A 15,593-nucleotide genomic window follows, 5' to 3' on the forward strand; every position below is an offset into this window, starting at 1 on the left:
TTCCAAATCCATTGCTATCATGAATTTATATTTTTAAATGTTATATAATCCTTGATATTTTAGGAAAAAAACTGCATGTTACTATTCCATAAATATTTACCACATGCTACTGATTATCTTTTTCTCTGTTTCTACTTCTAACACTCTACTGAGCACAGCAACAAACAGGGCTCTATCCCTTAAACTTGTTCATAGTCTTATGATAGAAGATGTTTTAGAGAGCAGTGATAAAGTGTTCATCAAGGTGAAGTTTGGTCTTTGATTTCTTTAATTCTAAGAACCTGAAGTAACGCTATATGAATATTATAGCTGTACTGATACACATGTACTATCAGTTCAACTTCTGGATGGTCTGATTGTTCATGTGATATTGTTTTCTTCTTTATTCATCAGTACAGCAAATTGTTAGTATAAGAGAATTGGCTACTTAACTCTCTGTTTCTGTGGTCATAGGTGCCAACCAACCAAAAAATGATTTAAAATCAATTTCTTAAACTGGTTGTGGTAAACAGAATAACTCCCATCTCATCCCAAAAAACTCTGGTGTAACCATGTGGGCCTTTCAAAAGTGGAAGAGGGCTGAAAGGCAAAGGGATATAAAAATGGAAAAAGCAAGGGTGACTCAAAGCAAAGAGAGGATTGTGATAAGCTGTCAGTGCTGGCCTTGAAGATGGGAGAAGGAGGCCAACAGCCATGCAGTGTGGGTGATCTCTAGAAGCTGAGATGGACAGCCAGCAATGAACGAGCACCAGGAACACAGCCCTGCAGAAATCTTGATTTCACACTTTTGAGATTCTAAGCAGAGTCACAGTGGAACCACTCTGCTTGGACTTCTGACGATAGAAATTATAGATGATAACTGGATTTTGTTTCAATCCAATATATTTGTGGCAGTTTATTAAAGCAGCAATAGAAAACTAATACAGTGTATGACTAACCAATTTTTATCCCTGAGAGTTCAGGGTCAGTTAGGACCTAAAAAATGATTATAGATATCTGGTCTTGGTTATCTTCTAATACTTGGTATGTTCTTGTATTTGTAAAAATAGCATTAAATTTTAGTTGCAAAAGTTTGAATTTATATGTAATAAGAATTCAAGAGAGTTTATTATACCATTAGTTTACATAAGAGTATAAGTAACTGTATTAGTGCACTATTACTGCCAAATTTAGTTATCACAAATTTAGTTGCTTAAAACCACAAATTTATTGTCTTACATATCCAAGGTTCAGAAATACAACTCTCCCTGGGCTAAACTCAAAGTGTTAGTACCCCTGTTTCTTTCTGAAGTTCCTGGGTAGAATCCATTTCCTTAGCTTTTGCAGCTTCTGGAGGCTGTCTGCATTGCTTTGTTCATCGACCCTTTATCCATTTTCGAAGTCAGCAGCCTAGTATCTCTCTGACATTATTGCATAGTCACAAGTCCCTTTTACCATAGTTGGGAAAGGTACTTCTTTTGTAAAGACGCATGTAGTCAGATTGGGCCCATACATGCAACCCAGGATAATCTCCCCAATTCAAGGTCTGTATCCTTAATCACAACTGCAAATTGCCTTATGTCATATAAGGTAACATAGTCACAGATTTTAGATGTTAAGACATGGGCCTCTTGAAGGGGGATCATTATTCTAATACAGAAAAAAATACAATCATTATACATTCAAGACAAGCTAATAATTCCCCCATTTTTTTTCCCTGCAAAATGAGTAAGAGGGCTATGCAATTATATGGCTAAAAATCTCTATTCTGATTCATAATCTTATGACTTGTGAGTCCTAACTAACCTTGCTTCGTTTCTGTCTGTGTCAATGTGTTGTTTTCTTGTATTTATGTTTCTTATTTCAGTATCAGTTTATTAATCAAACAATATTTCCTTTGCATGCAATATATTGATACCATTTATTAGAAGCTTTTGCAGACTGGACAACCCTCAGAAAATGTCAGTTAAATAATGCTCTCTATTTTATATGCAAACACTGCTCTTTACATACAACTTCAGGAATGCCTTTATTTCTGTTCATAAAGGCTCACAGACCTGTCTCTTGGAATCCAAAATTTCCTCTGCTTTGTGACTCAAGAGTCTGCATGTTCTGCTCCGTTTTCTCTGTTGCACTAAGGAAACAGTGAAAACAAATTTCCTATTAGAGCTCAAATTTGTACTCCATGATGTTTTAAGGTTTTGGCTGTAAGAAACAAATGGATAGGTTTTTTTTTTCTCTTTGTTTTTGGCTTCCCCCACACACATGCACCCAAATAGGTGTATCTTCCCAATGGCTTGTACTTACGCTTTGTTTGCTTCATGAAATCAGGAAACCTAGGGTGCATGGGTGCAAATCCCAGCGTTTCCCACAGCTCCTAGTCTCCTTCCAATTCTCTATCTAGACCAGCATTGTTGAATGTGCACAGCAAAGAATCCAGGAAAAATACTTTGCCTTCCCTCTACAGAAAAAAAGGAAGCAATTTCAGTATGTTTGTGAAATAAAGATACCATCGTGAGGTAATATTGAGCTCAATAATGTTTAATATTTTACTTATTAGAATATTTTATAGAACTTTAATAATTACAATCAACGAGGTTAGTATCTTTTTGTTAAAAATACTATATTTAATATACTGTTTTATAAAAATAAACATGCTTAAATTTAAAAATAATCTAAAAATACCTTGATGGACTACTAGTACACATCATGGTCCATTTACAAGACATTTTGCAACTAGTTTAAAAACTATTTATTTAAAAAAAAAATGGAAACTATCCTGATTCTTACAGTTGAAAATCACCAATTTAGAGTATTTAAAAAAATTATGGAAGAGAATTATATCCCATTTTCTTTAAAGTATGACTGGATATAGTTAACTTTTAAAGATTTTATTTATTATTTATCTATTTACTTATTTATTTATATTTAGGGAGAAAAGACAGACGAGAGTAAGAAAGGGAGAGATACATCGATGTGAGAGTGGATTGGTTGCCTCTCATACGTGCCCCAGCTGAGGACTGAAAACAACTCAGGCATGCGCTCTGACCAGGAATCGAACCGACAGCCTTTCACTTTGGGGTGATGCCCAACCAACTGAGCTGCACTAGTCAGGGCTATAGTTAATTTTATGTGGCTACTACTTTTAATGGAATATGCTTTGTCTTACATTTCTTTTAATCCTGTATTAAAATAATAATAAAAGTACTCTATATTTAAAATATGGAAATATTTAAAATCTAATAACTACTTCTTTATGGTATAAGATGCCATCAATAACACAGAAATACCTAACTGGATATAAGCTAGTACACATGTTCAAGATAATAATCTACCTAGGAATTTTTCAAATATTGCTAATTATAAAACACATCAATGGTATTTATCTAAGTTGTGTTGTGACTACTATTATAATACCTATTTAATGTAGTATTAAATTATCATTTAATCATTTGTGAACTATTTATGGGGCTAAGAGATGTCCAGATAACTAGTAAAACACTGTTTCTAGGTGTGTATGGTTTCAGAGGAGATTATCATGTGAATCAATAGACTGTGTAAGGGGGATTGCCCTCCATAAAGCGGGAGGCCATCATTCAATTAGTTAAAGGCCAAATAGTATAAAAAATCAGAGGAAAAGCAAATTTTCTTTCTCTGCTTGAACTAGCACACCCATCCTCCCCTCCCTTTGGACATCGGTATTCCTGGCTCGCAGGCCTTTGGGTTTGGGCTGGAACTCTATCAGTGGTTTTCTTGGGCCTCCAGCCCAAGAGATCAATCATAAGACAAGAAAAAACCTGCATAAGCATTTGATATGATTCCTTATAATTAATCTTTTTATACATCTACATCTATCCTGTTGGTTCTGTTTCTCTGGAAAGCCCTAAGATACTCTGCAAAAGGCAATGTGCTAAGTAATAATAATAAAACAGTGAACAGAACACAGTATTTGTTGTATTGGAACTCAAGGTATAATTTTCACTGACTCCCAGAACAGAGTCTGATTACATTGTAACTGGAGTGACCCCTAAAATAATATAATATAGTAAAGAAAAAGAAATATTGTCGAAGTTGAACGAAGTACATCTATTTAACAAAATCCCTCAAATTCAGGAGAATATAATCAATAAATATGTAAAGTAGCACTGGCTGGTATGGCTCAGTGGATAGAGTGCCATGCCTGTGAACCAAAGGGTCTCAGGTTCAGTTCCCAGTCGGAACACATGCCTGGGTTGTGGGCCAGTTTCCCAGTAGGGAACACACGAAAGGCAACCACACATTAATGTTTCTCTCCCTCTTCTTCTCCCTCCCTCCCTTCTGTCTAAGAATAAATAAATGAAACTTTTAGAAAAATTAAATGCATGGAGTAATACCTCTCATGAAAGACAAAATCAATAGCTAACATAGCTGTGATTATTTGCAGGGTTTATATACTTCATATTTTGTAATATCTTTTCAAAATTCAGGAACAGTATCACCTAATGTTCAAGAATGTTATCATCTTATATTAGCTGTTTGGCTGTTTGTTTCCTTCTTTCTTTTCTTTCCTTACTTTTATTTGCCTTTAAAAGTCTCTCCTAGTCAGAACTCACATTTCTGGTCAAGGTAAAAGAAACTGGACTAGATGGATCTTCCTGCCTGAAACAACAAAATTGGACAAAACATATGAAACATTTTTTTAAGGGAAATGCAATTTGTACCAAAATGAGATTTTAATACACACCTATTAGAATGCTTAAAATTAAAAGAGTTGACTCTGCGAAGTGTTAGGAGAATATGGAGAAACTACAACTTTTCCTCCACACTGTTGGTGAAAATGTAAAATGGCACAACCTTGTTGGAAAACATTTTTGCAGGTTCTTTAAAATTAAAAACATACCTATAATGTGAGGCAGCCATTTCATTCCTCAGTGTTTTGCCCAACATAAATGAAAGTACATGCAGTACAAAGATTTGTACATGGATGTTCAGGGCACCATCATTTGCAGTAGCCCAAATCGGAAACAACTAAAGTTTTCTTCAGCAGCGAATGGGTAAGCATGCCTTGATATACTCATGCAATGAAAGACTACACATCAATAAAAAATAATGAACTTTGGTAATACTACAACATAGGTATATCTTGAACAAGTATGCTCAGTGAAAGAACCCAGACCAAAAAAAAAAATACACACTGTTTGATCCCATTTCTGTAATATTGTAGAAAATAAAAACTAATCCATAGTGATAAAAAGCTGACCAATGATTATCTGAGGTTGAGGGTAGAATAAAATGGATATAGACAAGAATGAAAGATTACTTATTAGTACAAGAAAACTTTTTCAGGTGATAGATTTTTTTTATTTTTATTTATCTATTTTAATTGAAGTTTGGTTGACATACAATATTATATTGGTTTCAGCTATACAACATAGTGGTTGAGCATTTCTATTTCTTTTTTTATATTTTATTTTATTTTTTTATATATTTTTTTAATGTCAGTATATATCTTTTATATATTCATTCATCTCAATATTGCAGGGGAGTCACAAGAGTAAAACTCTGCAGAATATATTAAAATGTCATTATAAAACTATGAAATTCATTTGTATGTCAATTGTATCTAAATCAAGCTAATAAAAAATCTAGTAATGGATGATATCTAGATGTTTCACTTAGTAAGCAAGATGGTTCTATATAATCTTGCATGAAATATTAACTGTAAGAGTATGTGCTATCAACAGTAAAAACACAGTTTAGCTGTAGGCAAATAAAATTTGTGCATGTGATGTCTCAAATATCCATTGACTGTTTCATGATGTTACACAGGATTTTTTAAATTGTCAGAATCTTGTAGGTAGAAATACTTAAAAGAGACTCTCATTTCCTTGGCTGAAATCTCTAGTGAATAGTGATAGCAGCAAAGTATATTAGAATGTTTTATTCTAAAGGCAGTTATATTTTAGTGGTGAGTGAGGGCACTTTTATAGTGTCTATGGGAACCTATAGAATCTTTTAGTTTAGAGTTTCCATCTAATGAATTACATTGATTATGCCAAAGGGATATTTGGAATTGGCTCTTTCCACACATTGGGCTTAAGAATTTAGAAATTTATGGTATTTTGAGTTCTAGAAAAAAAATTAACTAAATATACATTTTAGAAAATAACACTCCAATAACAAAATTTGAATAAAGTCCTTTAATTCTAGATTTTCAAAACACAAACCTACATTACTTATTTAATATAATCAATTTAAGTTCATGTGTATAATGTAAAATAATGTATAGCTCAGTAATGTTCTATTTTAAGACCAAAGACATTTCTCTGAATTACTATATTTTCTGGGTTTGAAATTTCCCAAGTTGAGTGGGCAAACATTGCCACTAAAAATGCAAATTTCTCAGTTATAAATTCACAAATATTGGTATAAAAGAATGACCTCATTTATTTAGATGTCCAGTTCTCTTAAGAAGAAAGATTAGACACAAAATAGCATACTTTGAATCCCTTTGAAGTTTCATACTTTCAAACATATATGTGAAATGTTTATTCCAAAATTTTAAAAAGTTCCATTGAACTCAAAATGTTGAGAGAAGAAGAAATATTATTATTTTACAATTATTTTCTAAAGTGGACCTAACCTCCAGATATAAAATATTGTTCCTCTAATAGAGTTATTTTATTGACATCATGTATCTGCTATTTTGAAGGACTTTGTATTGTCTAGCATAGGTTTTCTTTTCATATATGCCTATTGTGACATAATGTTAAAATTACATGGGAACACTGCATAACTCCCTACTATTCCACCTACTGAGCTGTGTGAGCTGCTCCTTGTATTTATCACCAGTTTCGATCTGTGGGAAATCATTACCACTAAAAAGAAGAAACTTTCTAATTTTTCCTCTCCAATGTTTGTGTCTTAACTTCTCTATTCAAATTGAAAAATATTATAATTAATATGAAATATAAAAGAAACATTTAACAGAGCTAGCTCCTAAGAACTTTGTCTAATTAATTAATTAGCCGTTTTGTTCTCTATTTTTTTTAGCTGGCATTGAACTCTCAACTCTTAGAGCAAGGATTTCATCTTTTGTAGTAATTCCAGTAAAATAACAGAAATTACCGGTACCACATCTTGAGGAAGATTCTGTGGCCATCATGGTTTTTCTGTGTGTTGGGGAGGAAGCGGTTGTCCATGTGACATTAGCTTCCGCTCTTCAAGAGCCACCGACACTCAGGCTGTTCTTTCAGTCTGTGTTCCACACATAAGTGATGATCATGCATCTGGTTAATGCTGTTTCAGCGGGTTTCTTGCTATATTCTAAAACTTGAATATCAAAATGTATAATCTGCCTGAGATTAATCACTAAGTAAAGTGTGACTATTTTGCAAAGGAAGCCAATTCTCTCACCAAGACAGTAGAAAAGAACATTCACGAACCCCTATTCACATTTAAAGAAACAGAACACAATTCTAGGAACAGCAAGGGCCCCTTTGAAGTAGTTATTTAGTTCATTTAAATAAAAGGCAAATATGTATTATTGATTAATGTTTTTAAACTATACTATCCTAGATATCAATTAAATATTTTATTTAGTTAATATAAAAATATTTTCTACTTCCCATACAGTACTATTTTGGAACATGAAATTCTCCCTTTTTATATGCAGTATATTTTTTCTTTGAAATTCTATCACTGTCAGTCATTTGAAATACAGAATTTTATGCAGCTTTATTAATATTTACCTCATACAAGGATTAAAAATAATCATAATCAGTTTCAATTTTCAATAAAATTAGTTCTAATTAAAATTCATATCTGCTGAGAACTTTAAATAAACAACTTTGAGGCAGTTTCCATGTTATATGGCTCTTTTATGGCTTTCTTATATTATTTTCAAACTGTCTTCTGATTTTGAAAATTATTTTTTCATTTTTAATTTTTAAATGTTGCTCTTCCTGGGAAAATTATTAGTATGAAAAAATTGCCAAAATATTTTTAATGTTTAATGTCAACAAAAAATTGATAGTGCTATGAAAGCCTATCTATTCTGCATTACATTATAAAGGATTCTTCTTATAGGTCCTATATAATTCATTTTTTATGCTTACTTATCATTCTAAATGATTAAAAGCTGATGTTAACTGCAACCTGGGAAACCAGTTTATGAGGATATTTTTAAATACATGTTTTATTTTTCTGAATAACATTCATTTGGTTTTGCAGTAGATCAAGTTTTGACGTTAAAATTTGGATGTGATGTTGCATGTTATGGCAATTCATTGCACTTCTCAAAGTCACTATGTTAAAAGAAAGACACACTTTGCTTTCAAAAGTGGTAAACTTTCAAATTCTGTTTAGGAATATAACTTAATTATATTTGTAGCATAAACACCATGCTTAAGAAATTTTAAAAATTAATTTAAGTCAATAAAAACATGATGTTAACATGTAGAAAAGTACAATTTAAGTTTAATCAAGTCTAACCATGCTTCTAACAAGCAAGTGAATCCTATAACAATATTGATTTTATAACCACATTCAAAGTTTTGAGAGGTGAATAGGACAGGAATAGGAGAACGTATGACATTGGGCGAGAGTGTGCCTGATGACGGGGAAATCTTTAAAAAAGAAATGAAACAATTCACTTGAAAAAATATGAAGATCTAAGCAAGAAAATAGAAACAAGAATGTGAACAGATAGTTATGGAGAATATTAGTAATAACCCATTTGGAAATATTAATGTAGAAACTTGAAAGCAGAGATTTGAAAAAAACGGGTTCTTATTTTTTGAAACAAAAGAGGTGATGGTTTCATTCTTTGAACTAGAAAATAGAGAAGGAGTTACAAGTTGGAAGAAACTAGCAATTATGAGAGTAAGTTTTAAGCTAACAGAGCACTCTCATTATAAACTAACCATAACCTTTTTGAGGTTTTTTTTAATAGGTTTCCTGCTATAACCTAAAATAACATTCATCACTTACATCTATCCAAATGCTGTCCAACTATAATGTCACGATGATACCTTGTGAAGGAGGTGCTCTTTAAATATTCTCACATGGTCTTAGCCTTTCTTTGAAATGATATTATGCATAAAATCAAAGCCATTCTGATTAATTAAAGTTATTTATAGGAAAGGCATTGGATCAAGTTATTTTCTTTAGAAGGTTATAGATGACTGATAGATTAGATAGATAAATATTTTATAGACAGCTGACAGAGACATAGATAGGTAATAGAGAGACAGATGATAGATGATTGGTAGATGGTAGGTAGATAGAGAGAGAGAGACTAGGTAGATAGATAATAGATGAAGATAGATGATAGATAGATAGATAATTAACAAAGACACCAGTCTTGTGAAGTTACATATAAGTATCTGGTAAATTTCACTTTGTAACTGGTGATGTTGATGTGTATTCTGTAGTTCTTGAATCTTATTGGTGTCTGGAAATACATCACTATTTATTAAAAAATATTTAAATATGTTATAAGAAGAAAAAAGACAAATCAGTCATGAGAAATATGTTTGGTTTAATGTAGTATTGAGCTTTGTCACTGATTATACCTGCCACTGAACTACAAATTATTAGAAATAATGTCAAGAAACTTGGCATATAAAATTTTTGATATAAACTACTTGACGTTAACATAAATGATATTTTTTCAGTAATGCCAAAATATACAAACAAGTGAGTGTCTGATACAGTAATTTTAAATTCAGGAAGTAGTAAAATATATTCAAGTCTTAGCTGATTCTATATAAATAAATCATATTCTTATGAATAATTATATGAACAGATCACTTAATATAGCATAAAATATAAAAAGTTTGGTGAGTTTGTAACTATTTTAAAAAACACTCTTTCCTGCCAGATGTATGTAGTTACTCACTTTTTAAGTCATCTATAAGTGTGTATAAATAAATATATGTGTATACATATACATATTTATATATCTATACACACACACATATATATATGCATAACACCTAAGACTGTCATACCTCAATATAGATAAACAGAAGTAAAAGAATCCTGCGACTATTTAGCAGTCAAATCCATTATTTTGCTAAAAGGAAATAGAGATACTGAGGAAAAAAACAACAGTTTCCCACCCTGCTTTGGCAGCTGGTGTCAGTACTAGGACTAAAACCCTGTTCTAGTGACGTTAAACCACATAAACTTTTAAAAATTATTCTGTGTAGGGCCTGTAAATCTGTTATGCATTCTCAGTAAAGTCACCAAAGTGTCCACATTGTATTGTCAAGAGGTTTAGAGAGACCGGGGTTTGAGAAATTTGGGAAAAGAAATGGTTTTCACAGATGGGCCCATGGATACTATGAACCAAAATAAGAAAGAAGAGAGAAATTATGGTAATATTTTTAAATGCATAATTTACCTCATGACAATTAACAATGAATTATTTTTAAAAATTTTCTTCATACTTTTAAAAATTACTGTATTGAAATATGAGCAAATGGATGATACAAGAATGGCTCACAAAGTGGCACCACTCTATCCTCCAGTAAATTATTTTCACAGGTCTAAAAATGGAAAAAATACACAATAATTTTTTTTAACTTATGAGGCAAAAAAGAAAAAACACTACTATCCAAATCTTTGAGCCCTGCCCAGCATGGCTTAGTTGGCTGGGGGTCCTGCAAGGTGAAGGGTTAGCAGTTCAATACCCAGTCAGGGCACATGCCTAGGTTGCGAGTTAAGTCCCAGTTGGGGCATGTGTGAGAGATGACTGATCAATGTTTCTCTCTCCTGTTTTTCTCTCTCAAATAGATGTTTCTTTCCTACTTCGTCTCCTTCACTCCCCTTCTCTCTAAAAAATAAACAAATAAAATATTTGGAAAAAATAGCTTTAAAATAAAACTTTGAGATAATCACTTCAGTTCCACCCCAACTGTTAGAAATGTTAATGCAGAAAGATCGAAAGATCTCTAAGTTTCACATAGCTGACAGGATTTGGTTAGATCAATTGCTAATGGAAAGTGGCTGTTCTCTCCCTTTAATTGTCTGTGCTTACTTGATTCAGTATTAGGATTAGCTCTAAACAATTTACTGAGGGTCACAATTTCCATAAAATCAATGTCCATGAACAAGTTAGAAATGCTTTCATCTGAAGTGAAGTTTCAAGTGAGACTTCTCATAGGAATCAGTGAAAACAAAAGCTTTTATTCTGTGCAAGTTCACATAAGTTCCCCACAGGGAGGCACGAGCTGCGGTTACCTGCCAAAAAAAACTAGAAAAGTTGCATACAGTCATTTTAGTGTGGTGAAAAGATGTATCTGCCAGCAACGGCCTAATAATGAGCTTCCGTAACTTCAGGGTCAACACTAGTTTTTAACTGTTGTTCCATAACTGTTGAAAAAAATATTTCAGAAAAAAAAACTTTGAAAAATATCTTTGGTTCTCATGGCTTTGGGAAGTAGAAAATAGCTGAATAACAACATTCTGAAAATTATTTAATGCTGTCAGTATTGCTGGGCAGATACAAATGTAAAACTTCTGTGGAAGAATGCAGACAAAAATCAAATAGATTTTGATTCCTAATAATGGGAGATATTATATTCTGGCTGAGACCAATACTGCCATGAGATTAGGTGGTCAAAGAGACCAAAGTCTGCTGTACCTCCAAGTAAAAATAATAGCGTTTGTGTTAGTTTGTCCATTAAGGTGAATGGGAAAATATTAGCAAATATCTACTTGTTTTTGTTCATTTAAATTTCATGATTTCTATTTTTGTGTATAATTTATAATGTTCATAGCATATTACACCTTATACGTCTATGCACATGCACACCCAATCATACTAAAGGCATCAGCAAAAACTTGCTCTTCGGGTAGATGAAAATTATTGAAAGTGTTTAGCTATCTTTGCTTTGGAAGTAAGATGTACAGTTTTCCCTGGAATGTAGGAAGTTTGGGAAATCTAAAGAGTAGCAAGACGTAGAACAGAGAAGTAGAGAAACCTGTCACAGTGGTAATAAATAGAGCCCTGGAACTGGGACCCAGGACAGAATAAGTCTATGGCAGATCATAAGGTCCAAGAGGTAAAAGGAATAGCTGGACATTCCCTAAGTAGATAAAAAATTCATTTCATAGCAAGATGCACTTTCAAGTAAACAGAACAATATAGACAATATACAGAAAAAGAATGGTAGTGTTTGAAATAGTACAAGATAAAAAGTAGTGCGTGGTATTACAGATCCAACACAAGTGCAGAAAAATACTAACCCAGCCCCTCTCTCAAAATAATTCAAAATTAAGTGCAAAAAAATAGTTATAAATGCTGTAAACAGTAAGCTCCAGATTTTTATTATTTCTTACTGTCTGTAAGACGATGAATTAGTCCCAAAAACTCTCTAAATATTTCAGCACTATAGTTCCCTACATCTGTTAAATGGATACATTCTTGTTTTAACAATTTAATGTAAGTATGGGTGTTAAGTGTTTACCTCATTGCCTAACATAGTGTATGAGTGCAGTACATAGCAGCCACAGTGGTAGTAGTAGTCATATCAGAATAAGTGCAAAAATTTAAGTGCCTGTTATCAAAAATGATCAAGCTGGAAAATAAGAGAAAACGTGAAATATTTCAAAATTTAAAATGTCTATAGCACCAATTTTAGAAAAATTAATTGATAGCAAGTTATGTGATTCATCACTGTAGTTGGTTAAATGGTGTCCCCTAAAGATGTACCCACATTTTTATTTCCAGACCCTGTGAACGTAACCTTATTTGGGGAGAAAATAAGGGGCAGGGGAGGAATGCAGGTGTAACTAAGTTAATGATCCTGACATGAGATAATCCTTCCTGGATCATCTACTAAATTCAAGCGTCCTAATAAGAGACATATGAAGACAGACACACGCAGAGAACAAGGAGACCACGTGAGAAAGAGATAGAGAAGGTCCTGAGAGCCTCAGAGGCGGCAGTGAATCCTCCTTAGAGCCTCTAGTGGGAGTGCGGCCTCCAGACCTGTAAGAATAAATTTCTGTTGTTTTTAAGCCACCCAGTTTGTGGTTGTTATGACAGCCTTAGGAAACTAATACAGCTGCTTTAAAAATAATTAGTAGTTAAAAGAGAACACAGAGTTAACAGAAAAGTAAAACTTAAAGAAGTGGTTAGGTTTAGGGTCCTACATGCCATTTTAATAAGGAGAAAGGGATTTTGGCTTTAAGGGATGATAAACAATGGGTAAGTTACTAGGAAACATGTGAGAAAAGTAATGAAATATAAGGGTTATTTTAGCAAAGTGTGCAAGGTTTATGCAGACTTATTTTGGTTCCAGCTCTCTGCCTCCAGTGATGAATTGTTCTCTTGCTGGTGAGGAAGAGAGGAACACCTTCATGAAGGAAAATTGTGCTGCTTCCCAAAGGGAAATTTATTTCCTACTTTTAAGCAGAAGGGGGAAGGCAGAGAACGCTTCCTGCAAATGCTGATTCTTAATTGTGGTCAATTCAAAATAATCCTTATGCCAAAGTAGCATACTTTGAGGTGGCATATTCTGGAATTTTTTCATCCAAATGGCTATCTTACCCAAATTTTGTGGTCCCTGAGTAAAATAACCAAGTACATGATATACACACACTTGCTACCACAATTTATAATATTGATATTAGTATTCATTAATTACCATGGGAAAACTAAGCTTACAATATTTTTGCAATTATATTTAAAAATATAGCCAACACTCCAACTAACACTTGTCTGAACGAAGCTTGCCTTCTAAATCTCTCTTCTATCTCCATGTTACCTAGTCTCACATAGCTCCTTATGCTACTAAAAGTAATGAGTCTGGCAAAAAGAAAAAAATTCATTTATACTTTCATTGTGCTCTTATCATATTTAGTTTTCATTTATTGCCGTATGCGCTCAACTATAATTTTTGTCATTACAAGGTTTAAATGCCAGCAACCAGATAAGTGATAAACAAGCTGGCACAAGATTATCATTTCCTCTAGAAAGATATTCCTTAAAAATAGTCCCTAGATGTTTAGGCAGCAGATGGTATCTAATAAGTTAAACTCTAGTGGCAGTCATGAGTGAGCAATGATTAAATTTTAAATCAAATCATGTTCTCAGAAGTATCTTGATATCTTGTTTTATTTGTTAATTGCATTCTGAATGGTCCAAGCCTTAGAAGTAATCAATGCAATTCCATGTGCCTACATTTACTAAGAAATGTTCATTTGCAAGCTTTTACAGATAATCAGCAAGACATAGAATTATAAAATCCTGTTTACTCTCATCTAACAATCTAAAATACATTGAGCTCTTAGTAAGTGTCAACCTTCATGGCGCGTGAAAAGGATAAATAATAAAAGATTCTTCCTTCTAGAAACAAAACATGTAATAAGATCTAATCTCATAAGAAAGACTAAAATATGAGACTAAGAATGACTAGCACACGGACTTCAGAACATGAAGAATAAACAGCCATTGCACAATGAAAAAGGTGAAATATTCTTGGGAATAGGTCAGAGATTGATCATAAAAGGCCAGTAGGAATTCCTGGGTAGGCAAAACAAGGACATGAGAATTCCATAAGCAAGATCAGAAAAAGAGTGGCTAAACCTAAAAATCAGCAAGTTTTTCTTCTTAGCAAGCATAACCCAACATTTATTGCCTATTTCCTGTATTGTAAAGGCATGGAGGTACTAGAATTCTCATATGCTCTTTATGGTAAAGTAAAATGACATAGCCACTTTTTAAAGCAGTTGAAAATTTCTTAGAAAGTTTACAACATGTTCTAACCATTCAACTCCTTGGTATTTAACAACCAAAAAAATGGAAGCATATATCAAGAAAAATATTTCTACACAAATATGAACAAAAGGTTTATTTGTAATCATCTAATCTAGAAACAGCTTAGATGCATATCTACAGGTAAATGGTTAACCAAATCATGGACTATTCATGTAGTAACATACTACTCAATAATAGAAAGAAATTATCTATTAGATACATGTGAACATGGACAAGCCCAAATAACCATGATGAATCAAAGAAGTCTTTTCAGAAGCAAAAATTTACTTCTGATATTATATAAAATTGAAGGTTAAATATAAACCAGTAAAATATCAAACTATAAGGTTATACTTTTATAATCTTTGATAAGGAAGGAAACTAATAACAAAGTAAATGAGTGATAAATTTGACTACATTTAAATAGAAACCAATGTTAAAGAAGTCTACCATGAAGTCAGTAAAAAGACAAAAGAGTGAAAGAATATATTTGTAGCACATATAATTAAAAAATACCCAGAACACATGAACTTTTCTTTAAAATCACAAGAACATAGAACCCAATAGAAAACTCAAAAACAGCTTTGAAAAGAAACTTCACATAAAATGGTGCCCAAAAGGACAATTAACAAACGTGAAAATGTTCCCAATATCTTTATTAATCAGGTAAATATAAATTAAAATCAAAGTAAGATATCACTATTCACCAAAGTGGCTGAAATGAAACAATTGGCAATGCTAGATTTTGGCAAAGATGCAAAGCAGCTGAAAATGTATGTACTATTATTGGGCATGCATAACTTAAAACCACCTTGGAAACTTTTAAGTGTTTGTTACATATTAAAATTGAACCTATGCCTATCCA

Source organism: Pteronotus mesoamericanus, unplaced genomic scaffold (genome assembly GCF_021234165.1).
Source record: "Pteronotus mesoamericanus isolate MK-2021 breed Mesoamerican mustached bat unplaced genomic scaffold, CSHL_Meso_final contig_116, whole genome shotgun sequence".
Taxonomy (NCBI): domain Eukaryota; kingdom Metazoa; phylum Chordata; class Mammalia; order Chiroptera; family Mormoopidae; genus Pteronotus; species Pteronotus mesoamericanus.